Here is a 27016-nt window from a genome sequence, read left to right as displayed (position 1 = left end):
ATTAAATGAAAGAAGTCAGTGTTCCAGCAGAGGGAGACAACGTTTCAGAAAAGGCATTGTAGCAAACCAAAAAAGAAATTTTAAGCGCAGCAGAGTAACCAGCTCACATACCTGTTAGCTCAGGTGAGTTTAAAAGGCTGCTGTTGATAACAAGGGCATTTGCTAAATAGATGGTGTGTGTGCAACAATATACTGAAAGGTCAATTATATTGTGCAGCTTATCTCACCACCTGTAGTTATTTAGCTGAAAGCTCCAAAATGCTTGCCTAATATGTTTGTTTATCCAAAAGGAAGTATAGAGGGAGAGCTAGATAGATAGCATTGCATTACATTACATTACATGGCAATGCAATGCACAGTTGCTGAAGTTGAACCAAAATGAGCTTGTCATCTGGCTTCTGCAACTTTTAACATGAAAAATCCAATGAGGAGAAGAAAAGCAAAGCCAAAGAGTCCATCCCAAAATCCGACAAACAAGCAAAATGAACAAAAAGCATTGAATTCAATTCTTTCTGATTTTAGAAACTGCATTAAAGAAGGGGTGCACCGGTCCTGGAGATACTGCAATACCAGGTCAATGCGTGGAGTGGACAGAGCAAGCTCTTTTTCCATCTCCCTGTTCTAAAAATCCATTTAATATATGGTCCCCAGATAGGGGACGTATCAGATATTAAACTGATAAGAACAGATACTACACTTGATCTTAGCCAAAAGGCCGAGAAGCGATAACCAGAATTGGTTTCCGACTACGGTGCCACCCAAGGATTCTGAAAAGTCCATTTGTGGAGATGGCCACCTGGACTCCCGTTAAGAAGACATGCTGTCAACCTCTAGATCCCTCACATGCCTGCACTTTTCGGCTTGCTGCTGCTGCAATCCACGCGTTTTAGATCTGCATAACTCCACCTCTTTTAGCACAGTACCCTCAACCCCCGGCTGTTCCCACCCGCCTCAACACCGTTGGAAGGGAGGAGAACCAATTAAGGCGGGGGGGGGGTGGAACGAGCAGCTGTCTACCCTTAGCAGGAGGGTTGCTGATTAATTACCTCTCCTGCTGCTGCTGCTGCTGGCTGTCCAGCAGCAGACTGAAGGTGGCTGCTGCTGTGCGCAGGTATATAAAGGCTCAGAGCCTATTATGACACGCGCAGCCAGCGTTCCATTGCCACATTCCGTCTACTGCAGGCGGGATACCTGGATGGCTGAATGTCACTGAGAAGCTCACAGAGACCGCCATAAGCAACAGTTTAAAAGAATGCCACAGACTAATCAACCAAACTTTTTGGGTTGGTTTCTCTTTTATAGTCTGCAGGCATTAAATGAAAGAAGTCAGTGTTCCAGCAGAGGGAGACAACGTTTCAGAAAAGGCATTGTAGCAAACCAAAAAAGAAATTTTAAGCGCAGCAGAGTAACCAGCTCACATACCTGTTAGCTCAGGTGAGTTTAAAAGGCTGCTGTTGATAACAAGGGCATTTGCTAAATAGATGGTGTGTGTGCAACAATATACTGAAAGGTCAATTATATTGTGCAGCTTATCTCACCACCTGTAGTTATTTAGGTGAAAGCTCCAAAATGCTTGCCTAATATGTCTGTTTATCCAAAAGGAAGTATAGAGGGAGAGCTAGATAGATAGCATTGCATTACATTACATTACATGGCAATGCAATGCACAGTTGCTGAAGTTGAACCAAAATGAGCTTGTCATCTGGCTTCTGCAACTTTTAACATGAAAAATCCAATGAGGAGAAGAAAAGCAAAGCCAAAGAGTCCATCCCAAAATCCGACAAACAAGCAAAATGAACAAAAAGCATTGAATTCAATTCTTTCTGATTTTAGAAACTGCATTAAAGAAGGGGTGCACCGGTCCTGGAGATACTGCAATACCAGGTCAATGCGTGGAGTGGACAGAGCAAGCTCTTTTTCCATCTCCCTGTTCTAAAAATCCATTTAATATATGGTCCCCAGATAGGGGACGTATCAGATATTAAACTGATAAGAACAGATACTACACTTGATCTTAGCCAAAAGGCCGAGAAGCGATAACCAGAATTGGTTTCCGACTACGGTGCCACCCAAGGATTCTGAAAAGTCCATTTGTGGAGATGGCCACCTGGACTCCCGTTAAGAAGACATGCTGTCAACCTCTAGATCCCTCACATGCCTGCACTTTTCGGCTTGCTGCTGCTGCAATCCACGCGTTTTAGATCTGCATAACTCCACCTCTTTTAGCACAGTACCCTCAACCCCCGGCTGTTCCCACCCGCCTCAACACCGTTGGAAGGGAGGAGAACCAATTAAGGCGGGGGGGGGGGTGGAACGAGCAGCTGTCTACCCTTAGCAGGAGGGTTGCTGATTAATTACCTCTCCTGCTGCTGCTGCTGCTGGCTGTCCAGCAGCAGACTGAAGGTGGCTGCTGCTGTGCGCAGGTATATAAAGGCTCAGAGCCTATTATGACACGCGCAGCCAGCGTTCCATTGCCACATTCCGTCTACTGCAGGCGGGATACCTGGATGGCTGAATGTCACTGAGAAGCTCACAGAGACCGCCATAAGCAACAGTTTAAAAGAATGCCACAGACTAATCAACCAAACTTTTTGGGTTGGTTTCTCTTTTATAGTCTGCAGGCATTAAATGAAAGAAGTCAGTGTTCCAGCAGAGGGAGACAACGTTTCAGAAAAGGCATTGTAGCAAACCAAAAAAGAAATTTTAAGCGCAGCAGAGTAACCAGCTCACATACCTGTTAGCTCAGGTGAGTTTAAAAGGCTGCTGTTGATAACAAGGGCATTTGCTAAATAGATGGTGTGTGTGCAACAATATACTGAAAGGTCAATTATATTGTGCAGCTTATCTCACCACCTGTAGTTATTTAGGTGAAAGCTCCAAAATGCTTGCCTAATATGTCTGTTTATCCAAAAGGAAGTATAGAGGGAGAGCTAGATAGATAGCATTGCATTACATTACATTACATGGCAATGCAATGCACAGTTGCTGAAGTTGAACCAAAATGAGCTTGTCATCTGGCTTCTGCAACTTTTAACATGAAAAATCCAATGAGGAGAAGAAAAGCAAAGCCAAAGAGTCCATCCCAAAATCCGACAAACAAGCAAAATGAACAAAAAGCATTGAATTCAATTCTTTCTGATTTTAGAAACTGCATTAAAGAAGGGGTGCACCGGTCCTGGAGATACTGCAATACCAGGTCAATGCGTGGAGTGGACAGAGCAAGCTCTTTTTCCATCTCCCTGTTCTAAAAATCCATTTAATATATGGTCCCCAGATAGGGGACGTATCAGATATTAAACTGATAAGAACAGATACTACACTTGATCTTAGCCAAAAGGCCGAGAAGCGATAACCAGAATTGGTTTCCGACTACGGTGCCACCCAAGGATTCTGAAAAGTCCATTTGTGGAGATGGCCACCTGGACTCCCGTTAAGAAGACATGCTGTCAACCTCTAGATCCCTCACATGCCTGCACTTTTCGGCTTGCTGCTGCTGCAATCCACGCGTTTTAGATCTGCATAACTCCACCTCTTTTAGCACAGTACCCTCAACCCCCGGCTGTTCCCACCCGCCTCAACACCGTTGGAAGGGAGGAGAACCAATTAAGGCGGGGGGGGGTGGAACGAGCAGCTGTCTACCCTTAGCAGGAGGGTTGCTGATTAATTACCTCTCCTGCTGCTGCTGCTGCTGGCTGTCCAGCAGCAGACTGAAGGTGGCTGCTGCTGTGCGCAGGTATATAAAGGCTCAGAGCCTATTATGACACGCGCAGCCAGCGTTCCATTGCCACATTCCGTCTACTGCAGGCGGGATACCTGGATGGCTGAATGTCACTGAGAAGCTCACAGAGACCGCCATAAGCAACAGTTTAAAAGAATGCCACAGACTAATCAACCAAACTTTTTGGGTTGGTTTCTCTTTTATAGTCTGCAGGCATTAAATGAAAGAAGTCAGTGTTCCAGCAGAGGGAGACAACGTTTCAGAAAAGGCATTGTAGCAAACCAAAAAAGAAATTTTAAGCGCAGCAGAGTAACCAGCTCACATACCTGTTAGCTCAGGTGAGTTTAAAAGGCTGCTGTTGATAACAAGGGCATTTGCTAAATAGATGGTGTGTGTGCAACAATATACTGAAAGGTCAATTATATTGTGCAGCTTATCTCACCACCTGTAGTTATTTAGGTGAAAGCTCCAAAATGCTTGCCTAATATGTCTGTTTATCCAAAAGGAAGTATAGAGGGAGAGCTAGATAGATAGCATTGCATTACATTACATTACATGGCAATGCAATGCACAGTTGCTGAAGTTGAACCAAAATGAGCTTGTCATCTGGCTTCTGCAACTTTTAACATGAAAAATCCAATGAGGAGAAGAAAAGCAAAGCCAAAGAGTCCATCCCAAAATCCGACAAACAAGCAAAATGAACAAAAAGCATTGAATTCAATTCTTTCTGATTTTAGAAACTGCATTAAAGAAGGGGTGCACCGGTCCTGGAGATACTGCAATACCAGGTCAATGCGTGGAGTGGACAGAGCAAGCTCTTTTTCCATCTCCCTGTTCTAAAAATCCATTTAATATATGGTCCCCAGATAGGGGACGTATCAGATATTAAACTGATAAGAACAGATACTACACTTGATCTTAGCCAAAAGGCCGAGAAGCGATAACCAGAATTGGTTTCCGACTACGGTGCCACCCAAGGATTCTGAAAAGTCCATTTGTGGAGATGGCCACCTGGACTCCCGTTAAGAAGACATGCTGTCAACCTCTAGATCCCTCACATGCCTGCACTTTTCGGCTTGCTGCTGCTGCAATCCACGCGTTTTAGATCTGCATAACTCCACCTCTTTTAGCACAGTACCCTCAACCCCCGGCTGTTCCCACCCGCCTCAACACCGTTGGAAGGGAGGAGAACCAATTAAGGCGGGGGGGGGGTGGAACGAGCAGCTGTCTACCCTTAGCAGGAGGGTTGCTGATTAATTACCTCTCCTGCTGCTGCTGCTGGCTGTCCAGCAGCAGACTGAAGGTGGCTGCTGCTGTGCGCAGGTATATAAAGGCTCAGAGCCTATTATGACACGCGCAGCCAGCGTTCCATTGCCACATTCCGTCTACTGCAGGCGGGATACCTGGATGGCTGAATGTCTCTGAGAAGCTCACAGAGACCGCCATAAGCAACAGTTTAAAAGAATGCCACAGACTAATCAACCAAACTTTTTGGGTTGGTTTCTCTTTTATAGTCTGCAGGCATTAAATGAAAGAAGTCAGTGTTCCAGCAGAGGGAGACAACGTTTCAGAAAAGGCATTGTAGCAAACCAAAAAAGAAATTTTAAGCGCAGCAGAGTAACCAGCTCACATACCTGTTAGCTCAGGTGAGTTTAAAAGGCTGCTGTTGATAACAAGGGCATTTGCTAAATAGATGGTGTGTGTGCAACAATATACTGAAAGGTCAATTATATTGTGCAGCTTATCTCACCACCTGTAGTTATTTAGGTGAAAGCTCCAAAATGCTTGCCTAATATGTCTGTTTATCCAAAAGGAAGTATAGAGGGAGAGCTAGATAGATAGCATTGCATTACATTACATTACATGGCAATGCAATGCACAGTTGCTGAAGTTGAACCAAAATGAGCTTGTCATCTGGCTTCTGCAACTTTTAACATGAAAAATCCAATGAGGAGAAGAAAAGCAAAGCCAAAGAGTCCATCCCAAAATCCGACAAACAAGCAAAATGAACAAAAAGCATTGAATTCAATTCTTTCTGATTTTAGAAACTGCATTAAAGAAGGGGTGCACCGGTCCTGGAGATACTGCAATACCAGGTCAATGCGTGGAGTGGACAGAGCAAGCTCTTTTTCCATCTCCCTGTTCTAAAAATCCATTTAATATATGGTCCCCAGATAGGGGACGTATCAGATATTAAACTGATAAGAACAGATACTACACTTGATCTTAGCCAAAAGGCCGAGAAGCGATAACCAGAATTGGTTTCCGACTACGGTGCCACCCAAGGATTCTGAAAAGTCCATTTGTGGAGATGGCCACCTGGACTCCCGTTAAGAAGACATGCTGTCAACCTCTAGATCCCTCACATGCCTGCACTTTTCGGCTTGCTGCTGCTGCAATCCACGCGTTTTAGATCTGCATAACTCCACCTCTTTTAGCACAGTACCCTCAACCCCCGGCTGTTCCCACCCGCCTCAACACCGTTGGAAGGGAGGAGAACCAATTAAGGCGGGGGGGGGGTGGAACGAGCAGCTGTCTACCCTTAGCAGGAGGGTTGCTGATTAATTACCTCTCCTGCTGCTGCTGCTGCTGGCTGTCCAGCAGCAGACTGAAGGTGGCTGCTGCTGTGCGCAGGTATATAAAGGCTCAGAGCCTATTATGACACGCGCAGCCAGCGTTCCATTGCCACATTCCGTCTACTGCAGGCGGGATACCTGGATGGCTGAATGTCACTGAGAAGCTCACAGAGACCGCCATAAGCAACAGTTTAAAAGAATGCCACAGACTAATCAACCAAACTTTTTGGGTTGGTTTCTCTTTTATAGTCTGCAGGCATTAAATGAAAGAAGTCAGTGTTCCAGCAGAGGGAGACAACGTTTCAGAAAAGGCATTGTAGCAAACCAAAAAAGAAATTTTAAGCGCAGCAGAGTAACCAGCTCACATACCTGTTAGCTCAGGTGAGTTTAAAAGGCTGCTGTTGATAACAAGGGCATTTGCTAAATAGATGGTGTGTGTGCAACAATATACTGAAAGGTCAATTATATTGTGCAGCTTATCTCACCACCTGTAGTTATTTAGGTGAAAGCTCCAAAATGCTTGCCTAATATGTCTGTTTATCCAAAAGGAAGTATAGAGGGAGAGCTAGATAGATAGCATTGCATTACATTACATTACATGGCAATGCAATGCACAGTTGCTGAAGTTGAACCAAAATGAGCTTGTCATCTGGCTTCTGCAACTTTTAACATGAAAAATCCAATGAGGAGAAGAAAAGCAAAGCCAAAGAGTCCATCCCAAAATCCGACAAACAAGCAAAATGAACAAAAAGCATTGAATTCAATTCTTTCTGATTTTAGAAACTGCATTAAAGAAGGGGTGCACCGGTCCTGGAGATACTGCAATACCAGGTCAATGCGTGGAGTGGACAGAGCAAGCTCTTTTTCCATCTCCCTGTTCTAAAAATCCATTTAATATATGGTCCCCAGATAGGGGACGTATCAGATATTAAACTGATAAGAACAGATACTACACTTGATCTTAGCCAAAAGGCCGAGAAGCGATAACCAGAATTGGTTTCCGACTACGGTGCCACCCAAGGATTCTGAAAAGTCCATTTGTGGAGATGGCCACCTGGACTCCCGTTAAGAAGACATGCTGTCAACCTCTAGATCCCTCACATGCCTGCACTTTTCGGCTTGCTGCTGCTGCAATCCACGCGTTTTAGATCTGCATAACTCCACCTCTTTTAGCACAGTACCCTCAACCCCCGGCTGTTCCCACCCGCCTCAACACCGTTGGAAGGGAGGAGAACCAATTAAGGCGGGGGGGGGGGGTGGAACGAGCAGCTGTCTACCCTTAGCAGGAGGGTTGCTGATTAATTACCTCTCCTGCTGCTGCTGCTGCTGGCTGTCCAGCAGCAGACTGAAGGTGGCTGCTGCTGTGCGCAGGTATATAAAGGCTCAGAGCCTATTATGACACGCGCAGCCAGCGTTCCATTGCCACATTCCGTCTACTGCAGGCGGGATACCTGGATGGCTGAATGTCACTGAGAAGCTCACAGAGACCGCCATAAGCAACAGTTTAAAAGAATGCCACAGACTAATCAACCAAACTTTTTGGGTTGGTTTCTCTTTTATAGTCTGCAGGCATTAAATGAAAGAAGTCAGTGTTCCAGCAGAGGGAGACAACGTTTCAGAAAAGGCATTGTAGCAAACCAAAAAAGAAATTTTAAGCGCAGCAGAGTAACCAGCTCACATACCTGTTAGCTCAGGTGAGTTTAAAAGGCTGCTGTTGATAACAAGGGCATTTGCTAAATAGATGGTGTGTGTGCAACAATATACTGAAAGGTCAATTATATTGTGCAGCTTATCTCACCACCTGTAGTTATTTAGGTGAAAGCTCCAAAATGCTTGCCTAATATGTCTGTTTATCCAAAAGGAAGTATAGAGGGAGAGCTAGATAGATAGCATTGCATTACATTACATTACATGGCAATGCAATGCACAGTTGCTGAAGTTGAACCAAAATGAGCTTGTCATCTGGCTTCTGCAACTTTTAACATGAAAAATCCAATGAGGAGAAGAAAAGCAAAGCCAAAGAGTCCATCCCAAAATCCGACAAACAAGCAAAATGAACAAAAAGCATTGAATTCAATTCTTTCTGATTTTAGAAACTGCATTAAAGAAGGGGTGCACCGGTCCTGGAGATACTGCAATACCAGGTCAATGCGTGGAGTGGACAGAGCAAGCTCTTTTTCCATCTCCCTGTTCTAAAAATCCATTTAATATATGGTCCCCAGATAGGGGACGTATCAGATATTAAACTGATAAGAACAGATACTACACTTGATCTTAGCCAAAAGGCCGAGAAGCGATAACCAGAATTGGTTTCCGACTACGGTGCCACACAAGGATTCTGAAAAGTCCATTTGTGGAGATGGCCACCTGGACTCCCGTTAAGAAGACATGCTGTCAACCTCTAGATCCCTCACATGCCTGCACTTTTCAGCTTGCTGCTGCTGCAATCCACGCGTTTTAGATCTGCATAACTCCACCTCTTTTAGCACAGTACCCTCAACCCCCGGCTGTTCCCACCCGCCTCAACACCGTTGGAAGGGAGGAGAACCAATTAAGGCGGGGGGGGGTGGAACGAGCAGCTGTCTACCCTTAGCAGGAGGGTTGCTGATTAATTACCTCTCCTGCTGCTGCTGCTGCTGGCTGTCCAGCAGCAGACTGAAGGTGGCTGCTGCTGTGCGCAGGTATATAAAGGCTCAGAGCCTATTATGACACGCGCAGCCAGCGTTCCATTGCCACATTCCGTCTACTGCAGGCGGGATACCTGGATGGCTGAATGTCACTGAGAAGCTCACAGAGACCGCCATAAGCAACAGTTTAAAAGAATGCCACAGACTAATCAACCAAACTTTTTGGGTTGGTTTCTCTTTTATAGTCTGCAGGCATTAAATGAAAGAAGTCAGTGTTCCAGCAGAGGGAGACAACGTTTCAGAAAAGGCATTGTAGCAAACCAAAAAAGAAATTTTAAGCGCAGCAGAGTAACCAGCTCACATACCTGTTAGCTCAGGTGAGTTTAAAAGGCTGCTGTTGATAACAAGGGCATTTGCTAAATAGATGGTGTGTGTGCAACAATATACTGAAAGGTCAATTATATTGTGCAGCTTATCTCACCACCTGTAGTTATTTAGGTGAAAGCTCCAAAATGCTTGCCTAATATGTCTGTTTATCCAAAAGGAAGTATAGAGGGAGAGCTAGATAGATAGCATTGCATTACATTACATTACATGGCAATGCAATGCACAGTTGCTGAAGTTGAACCAAAATGAGCTTGTCATCTGGCTTCTGCAACTTTTAACATGAAAAATCCAATGAGGAGAAGAAAAGCAAAGCCAAAGAGTCCATCCCAAAATCCGACAAACAAGCAAAATGAACAAAAAGCATTGAATTCAATTCTTTCTGATTTTAGAAACTGCATTAAAGAAGGGGTGCACCGGTCCTGGAGATACTGCAATACCAGGTCAATGCGTGGAGTGGACAGAGCAAGCTCTTTTTCCATCTCCCTGTTCTAAAAATCCATTTAATATATGGTCCCCAGATAGGGGACGTATCAGATATTAAACTGATAAGAACAGATACTACACTTGATCTTAGCCAAAAGGCCGAGAAGCGATAACCAGAATTGGTTTCCGACTACGGTGCCACCCAAGGATTCTGAAAAGTCCATTTGTGGAGATGGCCACCTGGACTCCCGTTAAGAAGACATGCTGTCAACCTCTAGATCCCTCACATGCCTGCACTTTTCGGCTTGCTGCTGCTGCAATCCACGCGTTTTAGATCTGCATAACTCCACCTCTTTTAGCACAGTACCCTCAACCCCCGGCTGTTCCCACCCGCCTCAACACCGTTGGAAGGGAGGAGAGCCAATTAAGGCGGGGGGGGGGGTGGAACGAGCAGCTGTCTACCATTAGCAGGAGGGTTGCTGATTAATTACCTCTCCTGCTGCTGCTGCTGCTGGCTGTCCAGCAGCAGACTGAAGGTGGCTGCTGCTGTGCGCAGGTATATAAAGGCTCAGAGCCTATTCCGTCTACTGCAGGCGGGCTACCTGGATGGCTGAATGTCACTGAGAAGCTCACAGAGACCGCCATAAGCAACAGTTTAAAAGAATGCCACAGACTAATCAACCAAACTTTTTGGGTTGGTTTCTCTTTTATAGTCTGCAGGCATTAAATGAAAGAAGTCAGTGTTCCAGCAGAGGGAGACAACATTTCAGAAAAGGCATTGTAGCAAACCAAAAAAGAAATTTTAAGCGCAGCAGAGTAACCAGCTCACATACCTGTTAGCTCAGGTGAGTTTAAAAGGCTGCTGTTGATAACAAGGGCATTTGCTAAATAGATGGTGTGTGTGCAACAATATACTGAAAGGTCAATTATATTGTGCAGCTTATCTCACCACCTGTAGTTATTTAGGTGAAAGCTCCAAAATGCTTGCCTAATATGTCTGTTTATCCAAAAGGAAGTATAGAGGGAGAGCTAGATAGATAGCATTGCATTACATTACATTACATGGCAATGCAATGCACAGTTGCTGAAGTTGAACCAAAATGAGCTTGTCATCTGGCTTCTGCAACTTTTAACATGAAAAATCCAATGAGGAGAAGAAAAGCAAAGCCAAAGAGTCCATCCCAAAATCCGACAAACAAGCAAAATGAACAAAAAGCATTGAATTCAATTCTTTCTGATTTTAGAAACTGCATTAAAGAAGGGGTGCACCGGTCCTGGAGATACTGCAATACCAGGTCAATGCGTGGAGTGGACAGAGCAAGCTCTTTTTCCATCTCCCTGTTCTAAAAATCCATTTAATATATGGTCCCCAGATAGGGGACGTATCAGATATTAAACTGATAAGAACAGATACTACACTTGATCTTAGCCAAAAGGCCGAGAAGCGATAACCAGAATTGGTTTCCGACTACGGTGCCACCCAAGGATTCTGAAAAGTCCATTTGTGGAGATGGCCACCTGGACTCCCGTTAAGAAGACATGCTGTCAACCTCTAGATCCCTCACATGCCTGCACTTTTCGGCTTGCTGCTGCTGCAATCCACGCGTTTTAGATCTGCATAACTCCACCTCTTTTAGCACAGTACCCTCAACCCCCGGCTGTTCCCACCCGCCTCAACACCGTTGGAAGGGAGGAGAACCAATTAAGGCGGGGGGGGGGGGTGGAACGAGCAGCTGTCTACCCTTAGCAGGAGGGTTGCTGATTAATTACCTCTCCTGCTGCTGCTGCTGCTGGCTGTCCAGCAGCAGACTGAAGGTGGCTGCTGCTGTGCGCAGGTATATAAAGGCTCAGAGCCTATTATGACACGCGCAGCCAGCGTTCCATTGCCACATTCCGTCTACTGCAGGCGGGATACCTGGATGGCTGAATGTCACTGAGAAGCTCACAGAGACCGCCATAAGCAACAGTTTAAAAGAATGCCACAGACTAATCAACCAAACTTTTTGGGTTGGTTTCTCTTTTATAGTCTGCAGGCATTAAATGAAAGAAGTCAGTGTTCCAGCAGAGGGAGACAACGTTTCAGAAAAGGCATTGTAGCAAACCAAAAAAGAAATTTTAAGCGCAGCAGAGTAACCAGCTCACATACCTGTTAGCTCAGGTGAGTTTAAAAGGCTGCTGTTGATAACAAGGGCATTTGCTAAATAGATGGTGTGTGTGCAACAATATACTGAAAGGTCAATTATATTGTGCAGCTTATCTCACCACCTGTAGTTATTTAGGTGAAAGCTCCAAAATGCTTGCCTAATATGTCTGTTTATCCAAAAGGAAGTATAGAGGGAGAGCTAGATAGATAGCATTGCATTACATTACATTACATGGCAATGCAATGCACAGTTGCTGAAGTTGAACCAAAATGAGCTTGTCATCTGGCTTCAGCAACTTTTAACATGAAAAATCCAATGAGGAGAAGAAAAGCAAAGCCAAAGAGTCCATCCCAAAATCCGACAAACAAGCAAAATGAACAAAAAGCATTGAATTCAATTCTTTCTGATTTTAGAAACTGCATTAAAGAAGGGGTGCACCGGTCCTGGAGATACTGCAATACCAGGTCAATGCGTGGAGTGGACAGAGCAAGCTCTATTTCCATCTCCCTGTTCTAAAAATCCATTTAATATATGGTCCCCAGATAGGGGACGTATCAGATATTAAACTGATAAGAACAGATACTACACTTGATCTTAGCCAAAAGGCCGAGAAGCGATAACCAGAATTGGTTTCCGACTACGGTGCCACCCAAGGATTCTGAAAAGTCCATTTGTGGAGATGGCCACCTGGACTCCCGTTAAGAAGACATGCTGTCAACCTCTAGATCCCTCACATGCCTGCACTTTTCGGCTTGCTGCTGCTGCAATCCACGCGTTTTAGATCTGCATAACTCCACCTCTTTTAGCACAGTACCCTCAACCCCCGGCTGTTCCCACCCGCCTCAACACCGTTGGAAGGGAGGAGAACCAATTAAGGCGGGGGGGGGGTGGAACGAGCAGCTGTCTACCCTTAGCAGGAGGGTTGCTGATTAATTACCTCTCCTGCTGCTGCTGCTGCTGGCTGTCCAGCAGCAGACTGAAGGTGGCTGCTGCTGTGCGCAGGTATATAAAGGCTCAGAGCCTATTATGACACGCGCAGCCAGCGTTCCATTGCCACATTCCGTCTACTGCAGGCGGGATACCTGGATGGCTGAATGTCACTGAGAAGCTCACAGAGACCGCCATAAGCAACAGTTTAAAAGAATGCCACAGACTAATCAACCAAACTTTTTGGGTTGGTTTCTCTTTTATAGTCTGCAGGCATTAAATGAAAGAAGTCAGTGTTCCAGCAGAGGGAGACAACGTTTCAGAAAAGGCATTGTAGCAAACCAAAAAAGAAATTTTAAGCGCAGCAGAGTAACCAGCTCACATACCTGTTAGCTCAGGTGAGTTTAAAAGGCTGCTGTTGATAACAAGGGCATTTGCTAAATAGATGGTGTGTGTGCAACAATATACTGAAAGGTCAATTATATTGTGCAGCTTATCTCACCACCTGTAGTTATTTAGGTGAAAGCTCCAAAATGCTTGCCTAATATGTCTGTTTATCCAAAAGGAAGTATAGAGGGAGAGCTAGATAGATAGCATTGCATTACATTACATTACATGGCAATGCAATGCACAGTTGCTGAAGTTGAACCAAAATGAGCTTGTCATCTGGCTTCTGCAACTTTTAACATGAAAAATCCAATGAGGAGAAGAAAAGCAAAGCCAAAGAGTCCATCCCAAAATCCGACAAACAAGCAAAATGAACAAAAAGCATTGAATTCAATTCTTTCTGATTTTAGAAACTGCATTAAAGAAGGGGTGCACCGGTCCTGGAGATACTGCAATACCAGGTCAATGCGTGGAGTGGACAGAGCAAGCTCTTTTTCCATCTCCCTGTTCTAAAAATCCATTTAATATATGGTCCCCAGATAGGGGACGTATCAGATATTAAACTGATAAGAACAGATACTACACTTGATCTTAGCCAAAAGGCCGAGAAGCGATAACCAGAATTGGTTTCCGACTACGGTGCCACCCAAGGATTCTGAAAAGTCCATTTGTGGAGATGGCCACCTGGACTCCCGTTAAGAAGACATGCTGTCAACCTCTAGATCCCTCACATGCCTGCACTTTTCGGCTTGCTGCTGCTGCAATCCACGCGTTTTAGATCTGCATAACTCCACCTCTTTTAGCACAGTACCCTCAACCCCCGGCTGTTCCCACCCGCCTCAACACCGTTGGAAGGGAGGAGAACCAATTAAGGCGGGGGGGGGGGTGGAACGAGCAGCTGTCTACCCTTAGCAGGAGGGTTGCTGATTAATTACCTCTCCTGCTGCTGCTGCTGCTGGCTGTCCAGCAGCAGACTGAAGGTGGCTGCTGCTGTGCGCAGGTATATAAAGGCTCAGAGCCTATTATGACACGCGCAGCCAGCGTTCCATTGCCACATTCCGTCTACTGCAGGCGGGATACCTGGATGGCTGAATGTCACTGAGAAGCTCACAGAGACCGCCATAAGCAACAGTTTAAAAGAATGCCACAGACTAATCAACCAAACTTTTTGGGTTGGTTTCTCTTTTATAGTCTGCAGGCATTAAATGAAAGAAGTCAGTGTTCCAGCAGAGGGAGACAACGTTTCAGAAAAGGCATTGTAGCAAACCAAAAAAGAAATTTTAAGCGCAGCAGAGTAACCAGCTCACATACCTGTTAGCTCAGGTGAGTTTAAAAGGCTGCTGTTGATAACAAGGGCATTTGCTAAATAGATGGTGTGTGTGCAACAATATACTGAAAGGTCAATTATATTGTGCAGCTTATCTCACCACCTGTAGTTATTTAGGTGAAAGCTCCAAAATGCTTGCCTAATATGTCTGTTTATCCAAAAGGAAGTATAGAGGGAGAGCTAGATAGATAGCATTGCATTACATTACATTACATGGCAATGCAATGCACAGTTGCTGAAGTTGAACCAAAATGAGCTTGTCATCTGGCTTCTGCAACTTTTAACATGAAAAATCCAATGAGGAGAAGAAAAGCAAAGCCAAAGAGTCCATCCCAAAATCCGACAAACAAGCAAAATGAACAAAAAGCATTGAATTCAATTCTTTCTGATTTTAGAAACTGCATTAAAGAAGGGGTGCACCGGTCCTGGAGATACTGCAATACCAGGTCAATGCATGGAGTGGACAGAGCAAGCTCTTTTTCCATCTCCCTGTTCTAAAAATCCATTTAATATATGGTCCCCAGATAGGGGACGTATCAGATATTAAACTGATAAGAACAGATTTTTTGATTGAAGCTGCATCCAAGGCACTGAAAAATGTGACCGAAGTCACACCAAAACAGTGCACGAGGCGAGGATTCATGTGGACCCTTCCCGGAGGAGAGGGTCCCCAATAAACCATCCCCATCCCTCCGAGCCAGAAGGCCACAGCGAGGGTCAGGGATCTCCGATGCTCTCCCTAGCCGAAGCCGGAGAAGAGCCGTTTTCGTGCTCCCAGCTTCCATCTAGGCTGCCACCCTAGTGGAGCTGGAGCCTGTGTTGGTTTCTCAGCCCAAAGCTGACCGGACCTCCGACCGGGTTTATAAAAATTCCCCTTCCTAGCCCGGAGGCCAGGAATAGGGGGGGTTGCTCAGAAAGTATGATTGGCAAAGGTGCGGCGTGCTACGAAGCCAAGTCTTTCTGGGGTTCCCAGTCCCAGTAAGCTTGGACTCCCACCAGGGCGCCTACTCCTGGGGCACATTGCTCCAAAGCCCTCACACTTACCCAGCCTAGTGACTTCGATCCTGGAGGGCCATGTTTTCCATCAGATAACTCTATGAGCCACCTGGCGTACTAACAAGTGCACCAAACCAGTGTGTAATATGCATCAATTTACTAGGGCAGCCCAAGGACAAAACTGCCTTTTCAAAAGATACTACACTTGATCTTAGCCAAAAGGCCGAGAAGCGATAACCAGAATTGGTTTCCGACTACGGTGCCACCCAAGGATTCGGAAAAGTCCATTTGTGGAGATGGCCACCTGGACTCCCGTTAAGAAGACATGCTGTCAACCTCTAGATCCCTCACATGCCTGCACTTTTCGGCTTGCTGCTGCTGCAATCCACGCGTTTTAGATCTGCATAACTCCACCTCTTTTAGCACAGTACCCTCAACCCCCGGCTGTTCCCACCCGCCTCAACACCGTTGGAAGGGAGGAGAACCAATTAAGGCGGGGGGGGGGGTGGAACGAGCAGCTGTCTACCCTTAGCAGGAGGGTTGCTGATTAATTACCTCTCCTGCTGCTGCTGCTGCTGGCTGTCCAGCAGCAGACTGAAGGTGGCTGCTGCTGTGCGCAGGTATATAAAGGCTCAGAGCCTATTATGACACGCGCAGCCAGCGTTCCATTGCCACATTCCGTCTACTGCAGGCGGGATACCTGGATGGCTGAATGTCACTGAGAAGCTCACAGAGACCGCCATAAGCAACAGTTTAAAAGAATGCCACAGACTAATCAACCAAACTTTTTGGGTTGGTTTCTCTTTTATAGTCTGCAGGCATTAAATGAAAGAAGTCAGTGTTCCAGCAGAGGGAGACAACGTTTCAGAAAAGGCATTGTAGCAAACCAAAAAAGAAATTTTAAGCGCAGCAGAGTAACCAGCTCACATACCTGTTAGCTCAGGTGAGTTTAAAAGGCTGCTGTTGATAACAAGGGCATTTGCTAAATAGATGGTGTGTGTGCAACAATATACTGAAAGGTCAATTATATTGTGCAGCTTATCTCACCACCTGTAGTTATTTAGGTGAAAGCTCCAAAATGCTTGCCTAATATGTCTGTTTATCCAAAAGGAAGTATAGAGGGAGAGCTAGATAGATAGCATTGCATTACATTACATTACATGGCAATGCAATGCACAGTTGCTGAAGTTGAACCAAAATGAGCTTGTCATCTGGCTTCTGCAACTTTTAACATGAAAAATCCAATGAGGAGAAGAAAAGCAAAGCCAAAGAGTCCATCCCAAAATCCGACAAACAAGCAAAATGAACAAAAAGCATTGAATTCAATTCTTTCTGATTTTAGAAACTGCATTAAAGAAGGGGTGCACCGGTCCTGGAGATACTGCAATACCAGGTCAATGCGTGGAGTGGACAGAGCAAGCTCTTTTTCCATCTCCCTGTTCTAAAAATCCATTTAATATATGGTCCCCAGATAGGGGACGTATCAGATATTAAACTGATAAGAACAGATACTACACTTGATCTTAGCCAAAAGGCCGAGAAGCGATAACCAGAATTGGTTTCCGACTACGGTGCCACCCAAGGATTCTGAAAAGTCCATTTGTGGAGATGGCCACCTGGACTCCCGTTAAGAAGACATGCTGTCAACCTCTAGATCCCTCACATGCCTGCACTTTTCGGCTTGCTGCTGCTGCAATCCACGCGTTTTAGATCTGCATAACTCCACCTCTTTTAGCACAGTACCCTCAACCCCCGGCTGTTCCCACCCGCCTCAACACCGTTGGAAGGGAGGAGAACCAATTAAGGCGGGGGGGGGGGGTGGAACGAGCAGCTGTCTACCCTTAGCAGGAGGGTTGCTGATTAATTACCTCTCCTGCTGCTGCTGATGCTGGCTGTCCAGCAGCAGACTGAAGGTGGCTGCTGCTGTGCGCAGGTATATAAAGGCTCAGAGCCTATTATGACACGCGCAGCCAGCGTTACATTGCCACATTCCGTCTACTGCAGGCGGGATACCTGGATGGCTGAATGTCACTGAGAAGCTCACAGAGACCGCCATAAGCAACAGTTTAAAAGAATGCCACAGACTAATCAACCAAACTTTTTGGGTTGGTTTCTCTTTTATAGTCTGCAGGCATTAAATGAAAGAAGTCAGTGTTCCAGCAGAGGGAGACAACGTTTCAGAAAAGGCATTGTAGCAAACCAAAAAAGAAATTTTAAGCGCAGCAGAGTAACCAGCTCACATACCTGTTAGCTCAGGTGAGTTTAAAAGGCTGCTGTTGATAACAAGGGCATTTGCTAAATAGATGGTGTGTGTGCAACAATATACTGAAAGGTCAATTATATTGTGCAGCTTATCTCACCACCTGTAGTTATTTAGGTGAAAGCTCCAAAATGCTTGCCTAATATGTCTGTTTATCCAAAAGGAAGTATAGAGGGAGAGCTAGATAGATAGCATTGCATTACATTACATTACATGGCAATGCAATGCACAGTTGCTGAAGTTGAACCAAAATGAGCTTGTCATCTGGCTTCTGCAACTTTTAACATGAAAAATCCAATGAGGAGAAGAAAAGCAAAGCCAAAGAGTCCATCCCAAAATCCGACAAACAAGCAAAATGAACAAAAAGCATTGAATTCAATTCTTTCTGATTTTAGAAACTGCATTAAAGAAGGGGTGCACCGGTCCTGGAGATACTGCAATACCAGGTCAATGCGTGGAGTGGACAGAGCAAGCTCTTTTTCCATCTCCCTGTTCTAAAAATCCATTTAATATATGGTCCCCAGATAGGGGACGTATCAGATATTAAACTGATAAGAACAGATACTACACTTGATCTTAGCCAAAAGGCCGAGAAGCGATAACCAGAATTGGTTTCCGACTACGGTGCCACCCAAGGATTCTGAAAAGTCCATTTGTGGAGATGGCCACCTGGACTCCCGTTAAGAAGACATGCTGTCAACCTCTAGATCCCTCACATGCCTGCACTTTTCGGCTTGCTGCTGCTGCAATCCACGCGTTTTAGATCTGCATAACTCCACCTCTTTTAGCACAGTACCCTCAACCCCCGGCTGTTCCCACCCGCCTCAACACCGTTGGAAGGGAGGAGAACCAATTAAGGCGGGGGGGGGGTGGAACGAGCAGCTGTCTACCCTTAGCAGGAGGGTTGCTGATTAATTACCTCTCCTGCTGCTGCTGCTGCTGGCTGTCCAGCAGCAGACTGAAGGTGGCTGCTGCTGTGCGCAGGTATATAAAGGCTCAGAGCCTATAATGACACACGCGCCCAGCGTTCCATTGCCACATTCCGTCTACTGCAGGCGGGATACCTGGATGGCTGAATGTCACTGAGAAGCTCACAGAGACCGCCATAAGCAACAGTTTAAAAGAATGCCACAGACTAATCAACCAAACTTTTTGGGTTGGTTTCTCTTTTATAGTCTGCAGGCATTAAATGTAAGAAGTCAGTGTTCCAGCAGAGGGAGACAACGTTTCAGAAAAGGCATTGTAGCAAACCAAAAAAGAAATTTTAAGCGCAGCAGAGTAACCAGCTCACATACCTGTTAGCTCAGGTGAGTTTAAAAGGCTGCTGTTGATAACAAGGGCATTTGCTAAATAGATGGTGTGTGTGCAACAATATACTGAAAGGTCAATTATATTGTGCAGCTTATCTCACCACCTGTAGTTATTTAGGTGAAAGCTCCAAAATGCTTGCCTAATATGTCTGTTTATCCAAAAGGAAGTATAGAGGGAGAGCTAGATAGATAGCATTGCATTACATTACATTACATGGCAATGCAATGCACAGTTGCTGAAGTTGAACCAAAATGAGCTTGTCATCTGGCTTCTGCAACTTTTAACATGAAAAATCCAATGAGGAGAAGAAAAGCAAAGCCAAAGAGTCCATTCCAAAATCCGACAAACAAGCAAAATGAACAAAAAGCATTGAATTCAATTCTTTCTGATTTTAGAAACTGCATTAAAGAAGGGGTGCACCGGTCCTGGAGATACTGCAATACCAGGTCAATGCGTGGAGTGGACAGAGCAAGCTCTTTTTCCATCTCCCTGTTCTAAAAATCCATTTAATATATGGTCCCCAGATAGGGGACGTATCAGATATTAAACTGATAAGAACAGATACTACACTTGATCTTAGCCAAAAGGCCGAGAAGCGATAACCAGAATTGGTTTCCGACTACGGTGCCACCCAAGGATTCTGAAAAGTCCATTTGTGGAGATGGCCACCTGGACTCCCGTTAAGAAGACATGCTGTCAACCTCTAGATCCCTCACATGCCTGCACTTTTCGGCTTGCTGCTGCTGCAATCCATGCGTTTTAGATCTGCATAACTCCACCTCTTTTAGCACAGTACCCTCAACCCCCGGCTGTTCCCACCCGCCTCAACACCGTTGGAAGGGAGGAGAACCAATTAAGGCGGGGGGGGGGGTGGAACGAGCAGCTGTCTACCCTTAGCAGGAGGGTTGCTGATTAATTACCTCTCCTGCTGCTGCTGCTGCTGGCTGTCCAGCAGCAGACTGAAGGTGGCTGCTGCTGTGCGCAGGTATATAAAGGCTCAGAGCCTATTATGACACGCGCAGCCAGCTGTCACACTGTCACAGAATACTGGAGGTAGGGGGCCTAAGCTGACCCCTAAGCTGGGGCCCTGACTAATCCCTCATCCTGGAGGTACTGTTAAAGGTACAGAGGTCCAGGCCGCCAGCGTAACCCCTACCTCCTGAGGATCCCTGCACCACAGTAATCTAGTCCTGAGAAGGACCCTGATCACAACAATTGGGAACCAGCAATAATATGCCCACACACAGTATTTAGACGAACGAGACAGTACAAGGGAAAAACCAAAACCACCTTGCATACAACTTCAACAAAACTACAACAGAGGGAACACCAACGGGAAAGGAGATAAATGATAAAGCGAGGAAAGGGAAATAACACTTTCAAATACACTTATCTCAGCAACTCCAAACACCACGATCCGCTCTGTAAGTCTGAATGAAAAGCTTTCACCGACACCTCACAAACAGACCTGCAGGAATATAAAGGAGTCTCACTAACGAAGCATTGATTGCAGCTGGGCGAGGCTGGACCTCAGCTAGCCCAGAGAGAGAATTAACTCCTTCACTGCCGAGAAAACACAAAGCACCAACAAGTCAGCTGCGAGAAGTCAGGCTGTGTACTCGTGACGATCTTCGTGGCAACACACCCGTGACAGTACCCCCCCTTCTACGAGGGGCCTCCGGACCCTCAGGGCCAGGTTTATCCGGGTGAGTCGTGTGGAAGGCCCGAACTAATCGGTCTGCGTTAATATCCGACGCAGGAACCCACATCCTCTCCTCAGGACCATACCCCTTCCAATGAACCAAGTACTGAAGGGACCGGCGATTAAAGCGTGAATCAATGACCCTCGATACCTGGAACTCCAAGTTACCATTGACAACCACAGGAGGGGGAGGTAAAGGTGACGGTACCACCGGCGCCACATACCTCTTAAGCAATGATCTGTGAAACACGTTGTGAATTTTAAACGTAGGGGGGAGGTCAAGACGGAATGCCACCGGATTAATAACAGAACTGATTCTGTACGGCCCGATGAACCTGGGACCCAGTTTCCAGGAGGGAACCTTAAGTTTAATATTCCTGGTAGACAACCATACCTGATCGTTCACACTTAAGTCCGGACCAGACACTCTCCTCCTATCAGCCATACGTTTGTATCGGTTCCCCATAGTATTCAGATTCTTCAGCACCCCTCTCCATACTGAAGCGAGAGATGAGGAAAATCGTTCCTCCTCCGGAACCCCCGAAGAGCCCCCCCTACTGAAAGTACAAAACTGGGGGTGAAAACCATATGCCCCAAAAAACGGGGACTTACCAGTGGACTCGCTTCGCCTATTATTGAGAGCAAACTCTGCCAGAGGTAGGAAAGAAGCCCAGTCCTCCTGGTTCTCTGACACAAAACACCGAAGATATGTCTCCAAGCTCTGGTTCATACGTTCCGTCTGACTATTGGTCTGAGGATGAAAAGCCGACGAGAATGACAAATGCATCCCCCGCCGTGCACAAAACGCCTTCCAGAACTTGGACACAAACTGAGACCCCCGATCAGACACCACCTCGGAGGGTACCCCGTGAAGCCTCACAATCTCCCCAATGAACACCTGCGCAAGAGTTTTAGCATTAGGGAGAGCCGGAAGAGCGATAAAATGTGCCATCTTGCTGAACCTGTCCACTACAACGAGTATGACCGTTTTACCCGAAGACGGAGGGAGGTCCGTAATAAAGTCCATAGACAGATGAGTCCAAGGACGCTCCGGGATCTTCAAGGGTAAGAGGGCCCCAGACGGACGGGTATGTGAGGTCTTTGAGCGCGCACAAACCCCACAGGACGCGACAAAAGTTACCACCTCTTTATGTAAGTTAGGCCACCAAAACCGACGCGAGAGGAGATCCACAGTTGCTTTACTCCCCGGGTGTCCTGCAAAAACTGAGTTATGGTGTGCCTCGATCACCTTTTGTCGCAACTGATCTGGAACGAACAGTCTCCCCGGAGGTCCAACAGGGGCGTCCCCCTGAGCCTCCAATATCTCCTCCTCCAGCTCAGAGCATACTGCCGAAACCACCACCCCCTCCTGAAGAACAGGAATCGGGTCGTCCGTATTCCCGGCCCCAGGGAAACTACGAGATAAGGCATCCGCCTTTACATTTTTAGACCCAGGACGATATGTAACGACGAAATTAAACCTGGTAAAAAACAATGACCACCTAGCTTGTCTGGGATTCAGACGTTTAGCGGACTCCAGATATAGCAGGTTCTTGTGATCGGTGATGACGGTGACCGGATGAACTGCCCCCTCCAAAAAATGGCGCCACTCCTCAAAAGCTAACTTAATGGCCAGGAGTTCCCTATTGCCGACATCATAATTCCTCTCAGCGGACGACAATTTTTTAGAGAAAAAGGCGCACGGATGCCACTTACCAGGGGACGAACCCTGTGACAATACTGCTCCCACCCCTACCTCGGAAGCGTCTACCTCTACAAAGAATGGCTGAGACGCATCAGGTTGAATGAGTATGGGTGCCGAGGCAAAACATTTTTTCAAGGAGGAAAATGCTTGACAAGCCTTGTCAGACCACCTAGAAAAATCCGTCCCCTTTTTAGTCATGTCTGTGAGAGGCTTAACCACGGACGAGAAATTACGAATGAACTTCCGGTAATAGTTAGCAAACCCCAGGAAACGTTGTAGTGCCTTAAGATTCTCCGGCCGATCCCACTCAAGAACTGCCCGCACTTTCCCAGGGTCCATACGAAAACCGGACGCAGAAACCAGGAAGCCTAAAAACTGGAGTTCCTGTACGGCGAACACACACTTTTCCCACTTGGCATACAGTTTATTATCCCGCAAGATCTGTAACACCTGTCTAACGTGCTCCTGATGAGACACCAGATCCGGCGAGTAAATTAAGATATCATCCAGATATATGACAACAAACTGTCCCACCAGGTGGCGAAAAATATCATTAACAAAGTGTTGAAACACCGCCGGGGCATTAGTCAGACCGAATGGCATGACAAGGTTCTCATAATGCCCCTCCGGAGTGTTAAAAGCCGTCTTCCACTCATCCCCCTCCTTCATCCTAATCAAATTGTACGCCCCCCTGAGATCCAACTTAGAGAACCATTTGGCGCCCACGATCTGATTAAAGAGATCGGGAATAAGTGGGAGCGGATACGGATCTCGGACCGTAATCCGATTAAGTTCACGGAAATCCAGGCAAGGGCGTAGGCCTCCATCTTTCTTCTTAACAAAGAAGAACCCCGCGGCCACCGGTGAAGATGAAGGTCTAATATGCCCCTTAGCCAGACTTTCAGAAATATAATCCTTCATGGCCTGCCTCTCAGGACCAGAAAGGTTATACAACCTAGCTTTAGGTAACTTGGCCTCAGGGAGCAGTTTTACAGAACAGTCATACTCGCGATGAGGAGGTAGTTCCTGACACCCATTCTCCGAGAATACATCCTCAAAGTCTGCCAGAAATGGAGGTAAGACCCAAGGAGTAACCGCACCGATGACCGTGTTCATGCAGTTTTTATTACAGAATTTACTCCATTGGCTTATCTCTCTGGTTTGCCAATTAATAACAGGGTTATGCTTAGCTAACCAAGGAAGGCCCAACACTATAGGAGTGGGAAGACCCTCCAACACGTAGCAAGACAACAGTTCTTTATGTATTGCCCCCACTTGAAGTTTTACGCCATGCACAGCTTGCAAAAAACTTCCCTGACCGAGAGGCCTGGCATCGATCGAGAATATGGGGATGGGTTTAGCCAACTCACTCAATCGCATACCTTGAACCCGGGCAAACCGAGCATCAACCAGATTAGCCCCGGCCCCACTATCCAGAAGAACAGATATCCTCACAGTTCTCGTACCCACCACCACCTCCGCCGGTACGAGAAACTGAGACGAACCTAGGGACGAAATACCTACTCCCAGATTGCCGTCCACCACACAACCTGGGATCAACAGTTTTTTCGACGACTCTTTACTCAGCAAGGGGCGGGATGGACACCCCCCAATAAAATGTCCCTTTTTCCCGCAGAGGAAACACCCTCCTGTCTTATGGCGCACCACCGGTCCCCTTCCCCGAAATGATGTCCCCCCTAATTGCATAGGCTCCTCCGGACTGACCAGGGGAACCACCATATGAGGGGACCTTGTAAGAGGTGGAGACATTACAGGGGGTAGAGTTATCCCGCACCTCTCCCGAAGCCGTCTGTCAACGCGAATAGCAAGGGCCATAGCGGCTTCCAGTGACGCGGGAGAGTCATACTGTGCCAACACATCCTGTAATTTGTCGGATAAACCATGACAAAACTGGCTCCTAAGAGCCGGGTCATTCCACTGGGTGTCCGTGGCCCACCTACGGAACTCCGAACAGAATTCCTCCGCCGGACGATCTCCCTGCTGAATCCTACGTAACTTAGACTCAGCAAGGGAGATCCGATCTGGGTCATCATATACGAGTCCCAAAGCAGCGAAAAACCTATCCACTGACTGGAGAACTGGGGAGCTAGGGGGAAGAGAGAACGCCCAAGATTGTGGGTCCCCTTGTAGGAGCGAGATGACAATTCCCACCCTTTGTTCTTCACTGCCCGATGACCGAGGCCGCAGCCGAAAGTACAATTTGCATGCCTCCCGGAAAACAAAAAACTTGTCCCGCCCCCCAGTGAACCTGTCAGGGAGAGCTACTTTAGGTTCTGGTCCGGCTTGCTCCAGAGGATGCAAAACCTTGGACTTAACGTCCGCCAGCCCCATGGACAAACTCTGCAACTGCTGAGCTAGACCGGCTACTGGATCCATGGTAGCAGGAGAAAAACTAAGTTGGTCGGTGAAAATGTCACACTGTCACAGAATACTGGAGGTAGGGGGCCTAAGCTGACCCCTAAGCTGGGGCCCTGACTAATCCCTCATCCTGGAGGTACTGTTAAAGGTACAGAGGTCCAGGCCGCCAGCGTAACCCCTACCTCCTGAGGATCCCTGCACCACAGTAATCTAGTCCTGAGAAGGACCCTGATCACAACAATTGGGAACCAGCAATAATATGCCCACACACAGTATTTAGACGAACGAGACAGTACAAGGGAAAAACCAAAACCACCTTGCATACAACTTCAACAAAACTACAACAGAGGGAACACCAACGGGAAAGGAGATAAATGATAAAGCGAGGAAAGGGAAATAACACTTTCAAATACACTTATCTCAGCAACTCCAAACACCACGATCCGCTCTGTAAGTCTGAATGAAAAGCTTTCACCGACACCTCACAAACAGACCTGCAGGAATATAAAGGAGTCTCACTAACGAAGCATTGATTGCAGCTGGGCGAGGCTGGACCTCAGCTAGCCCAGAGAGAGAATTAACTCCTTCACTGCCGAGAAAACACAAAGCACCAACAAGTCAGCTGCGAGAAGTCAGGCTGTGTACTCGTGACGATCTTCGTGGCAACACACCCGTGACACCAGCGTTCCATTGCCACATTCCGTCTACTGCAGGCGGGATACCTGGATGGCTGAATGTCACTGAGAAGCTCACAGAGACCGCCATAAGCAACAGTTTAAAAGAATGCCACAGACTAATCAACCAAACTTTTTGGGTTGGTTTCTCTTTTATAGTCTGCAGGCATTAAATGAAAGAAGTCAGTGTTCCAGCAGAGGGAGACAACGTTTCAGAAAAGGCATTGTAGCAAACCAAAAAAGAAATTTTAAGCGCAGCAGAGTAACCAGCTCACATACCTGTTAGCTCAGGTGAGTTTAAAAGGCTGCTGTTGATAACAAGGGCATTTGCTAAATAGATGGTGTGTGTGCAACAATATACTGAAAGGTCAATTATATTGTGCAGCTTATCTCACCACCTGTAGTTATTTAGGTGAAAGCTCCAAAATGCTTGCCTAATATGTCTGTTTATCCAAAAGGAAGTATAGAGGGAGAGCTAGATAGATAGCATTGCATTACATTACATTACATGGCAATGCAATGCACAGTTGCTGAAGTTGAACCAAAATGAGCTTGTCATCTGGCTTCTGCAACTTTTAACATGAAAAATCCAATGAGGAGAAGAAAAGCAAAGCCAAAGAGTCCATTCCAAAATCCGACAAACAAGCAAAATGAACAAAAAGCATTGAATTCAATTCTTTCTGATTTTAGAAACTGCATTAAAGAAGGGGTGCACCGGTCCTGGAGATACTGCAATACCAGGTCAATGCGTGGAGTGGACAGAGCAAGCTCTTTTTCCATCTCCCTGTTCTAAAAATCCATTTAATATATGGTCCCCAGATAGGGGACGTATCAGATATTAAACTGATAAGAACAGATACTACACTTGATCTTAGCCAAAAGGCCGAGAAGCGATAACCAGAATTGGTTTCCGACTACGGTGCCACCCAAGGATTCTGAAAAGTCCATTTGTGGAGATGGCCACCTGGACTCCCGTTAAGAAGACATGCTGTCAACCTCTAGATCCCTCACATGCCTGCACTTTTCGGCTTGCTGCTGCTGCAATCCACGCGTTTTAGATCTGCATAACTCCACCTCTTTTAGCACAGTACCCTCAACCCCCGGCTGTTCCCACCCGCCTCAACACCGTTGGAAGGGAGGAGAACCAATTAAGGCGGGGGGGGGGGGTGGAACGAGCAGCTGTCTACCCTTAGCAGGAGGGTTGCTGATTAATTACCTCTCCTGCTGCTGCTGCTGCTGGCTGTCCAGCAGCAGACTGAAGGTGGCTGCTGCTGTGCGCAGGTATATAAAGGCTCAGAGCCTATTATGACACGCGCAGCCAGCGTTCCATTGCCACATTCCGTCTACTGCAGGCGGGATACCTGGATGGCTGAATGTCACTGAGAAGCTCACAGAGACCGCCATAAGCAACAGTTTAAAAGAATGCCACAGACTAATCAACCAAACTTTTTGGGTTGGTTTCTCTTTTATAGT

The 27016-nt window shown here is 46.4% G+C and overlaps 16 non-coding genes and 1 pseudogene across 16 annotated transcripts; all 17 read right to left on the bottom strand.

Annotated features, from left to right (window-relative positions):
• Positions 1–536: 536 nt before the first annotated feature.
• On the bottom strand, positions 537–727 carry LOC141213444 (U2 spliceosomal RNA). Its single transcript, XR_012282946.1, has one exon. It is a non-coding gene; the product is annotated as a U2 spliceosomal RNA (small nuclear RNA).
• A 1120-nt stretch (positions 728–1847) lies between these two features.
• Positions 1848–2038, bottom strand: LOC141213433 (U2 spliceosomal RNA). The gene has a single exon (XR_012282935.1). It is a non-coding gene; the product is annotated as a U2 spliceosomal RNA (small nuclear RNA).
• Positions 2039–3159: 1121 nt separating this feature from the next.
• On the bottom strand, positions 3160–3350 carry LOC141213422 (U2 spliceosomal RNA). The gene has a single exon (XR_012282922.1). It is a non-coding gene; the product is annotated as a U2 spliceosomal RNA (small nuclear RNA).
• Positions 3351–4469: 1119 nt separating this feature from the next.
• Positions 4470–4660, bottom strand: LOC141213410 (U2 spliceosomal RNA). Its single transcript, XR_012282911.1, has one exon. It is a non-coding gene; the product is annotated as a U2 spliceosomal RNA (small nuclear RNA).
• A 1117-nt stretch (positions 4661–5777) lies between these two features.
• LOC141213398 (U2 spliceosomal RNA) lies at positions 5778–5968 on the bottom strand. Its single transcript, XR_012282899.1, has one exon. It is a non-coding gene; the product is annotated as a U2 spliceosomal RNA (small nuclear RNA).
• Positions 5969–7088: 1120 nt separating this feature from the next.
• On the bottom strand, positions 7089–7279 carry LOC141213385 (U2 spliceosomal RNA). Its single transcript, XR_012282888.1, has one exon. It is a non-coding gene; the product is annotated as a U2 spliceosomal RNA (small nuclear RNA).
• Positions 7280–8401: 1122 nt separating this feature from the next.
• Positions 8402–8592, bottom strand: LOC141213374 (U2 spliceosomal RNA). Its single transcript, XR_012282877.1, has one exon. It is a non-coding gene; the product is annotated as a U2 spliceosomal RNA (small nuclear RNA).
• Positions 8593–9711: 1119 nt separating this feature from the next.
• LOC141213363 (U2 spliceosomal RNA) lies at positions 9712–9902 on the bottom strand. Its single transcript, XR_012282866.1, has one exon. It is a non-coding gene; the product is annotated as a U2 spliceosomal RNA (small nuclear RNA).
• Positions 9903–10989: 1087 nt separating this feature from the next.
• LOC141213351 (U2 spliceosomal RNA) lies at positions 10990–11180 on the bottom strand. The gene has a single exon (XR_012282855.1). It is a non-coding gene; the product is annotated as a U2 spliceosomal RNA (small nuclear RNA).
• A 1122-nt stretch (positions 11181–12302) lies between these two features.
• On the bottom strand, positions 12303–12493 carry LOC141213520 (U2 spliceosomal RNA). Its single transcript, XR_012283018.1, has one exon. It is a non-coding gene; the product is annotated as a U2 spliceosomal RNA (small nuclear RNA).
• Positions 12494–13613: 1120 nt separating this feature from the next.
• LOC141213340 (U2 spliceosomal RNA) lies at positions 13614–13804 on the bottom strand. The gene has a single exon (XR_012282844.1). It is a non-coding gene; the product is annotated as a U2 spliceosomal RNA (small nuclear RNA).
• A 1121-nt stretch (positions 13805–14925) lies between these two features.
• LOC141213514 (U2 spliceosomal RNA) lies at positions 14926–15107 on the bottom strand. The gene has a single exon (XR_012283013.1). It is a non-coding gene; the product is annotated as a U2 spliceosomal RNA (small nuclear RNA).
• Positions 15108–15631: 524 nt separating this feature from the next.
• On the bottom strand, positions 15632–15747 carry LOC141213543 (U2 spliceosomal RNA; annotated as a pseudogene).
• Positions 15748–16868: 1121 nt separating this feature from the next.
• Positions 16869–17059, bottom strand: LOC141213329 (U2 spliceosomal RNA). Its single transcript, XR_012282833.1, has one exon. It is a non-coding gene; the product is annotated as a U2 spliceosomal RNA (small nuclear RNA).
• A 1122-nt stretch (positions 17060–18181) lies between these two features.
• Positions 18182–18372, bottom strand: LOC141213318 (U2 spliceosomal RNA). The gene has a single exon (XR_012282822.1). It is a non-coding gene; the product is annotated as a U2 spliceosomal RNA (small nuclear RNA).
• A 1120-nt stretch (positions 18373–19492) lies between these two features.
• LOC141213307 (U2 spliceosomal RNA) lies at positions 19493–19683 on the bottom strand. Its single transcript, XR_012282811.1, has one exon. It is a non-coding gene; the product is annotated as a U2 spliceosomal RNA (small nuclear RNA).
• Positions 19684–26247: 6564 nt separating this feature from the next.
• Positions 26248–26438, bottom strand: LOC141213296 (U2 spliceosomal RNA). The gene has a single exon (XR_012282800.1). It is a non-coding gene; the product is annotated as a U2 spliceosomal RNA (small nuclear RNA).
• Between the last annotated feature and the right edge of the window lie 578 nt (positions 26439–27016).

Source organism: Phyllobates terribilis, unplaced genomic scaffold (assembly GCF_046119375.1).
Source record: "Phyllobates terribilis strain yellow unplaced genomic scaffold, ASM4611937v1 Scaffold_196__1_contigs__length_3587587, whole genome shotgun sequence".
Taxonomy (NCBI): domain Eukaryota; kingdom Metazoa; phylum Chordata; class Amphibia; order Anura; family Dendrobatidae; genus Phyllobates; species Phyllobates terribilis.
This window is presented reverse-complemented; position numbering and strand designations above follow the sequence as displayed.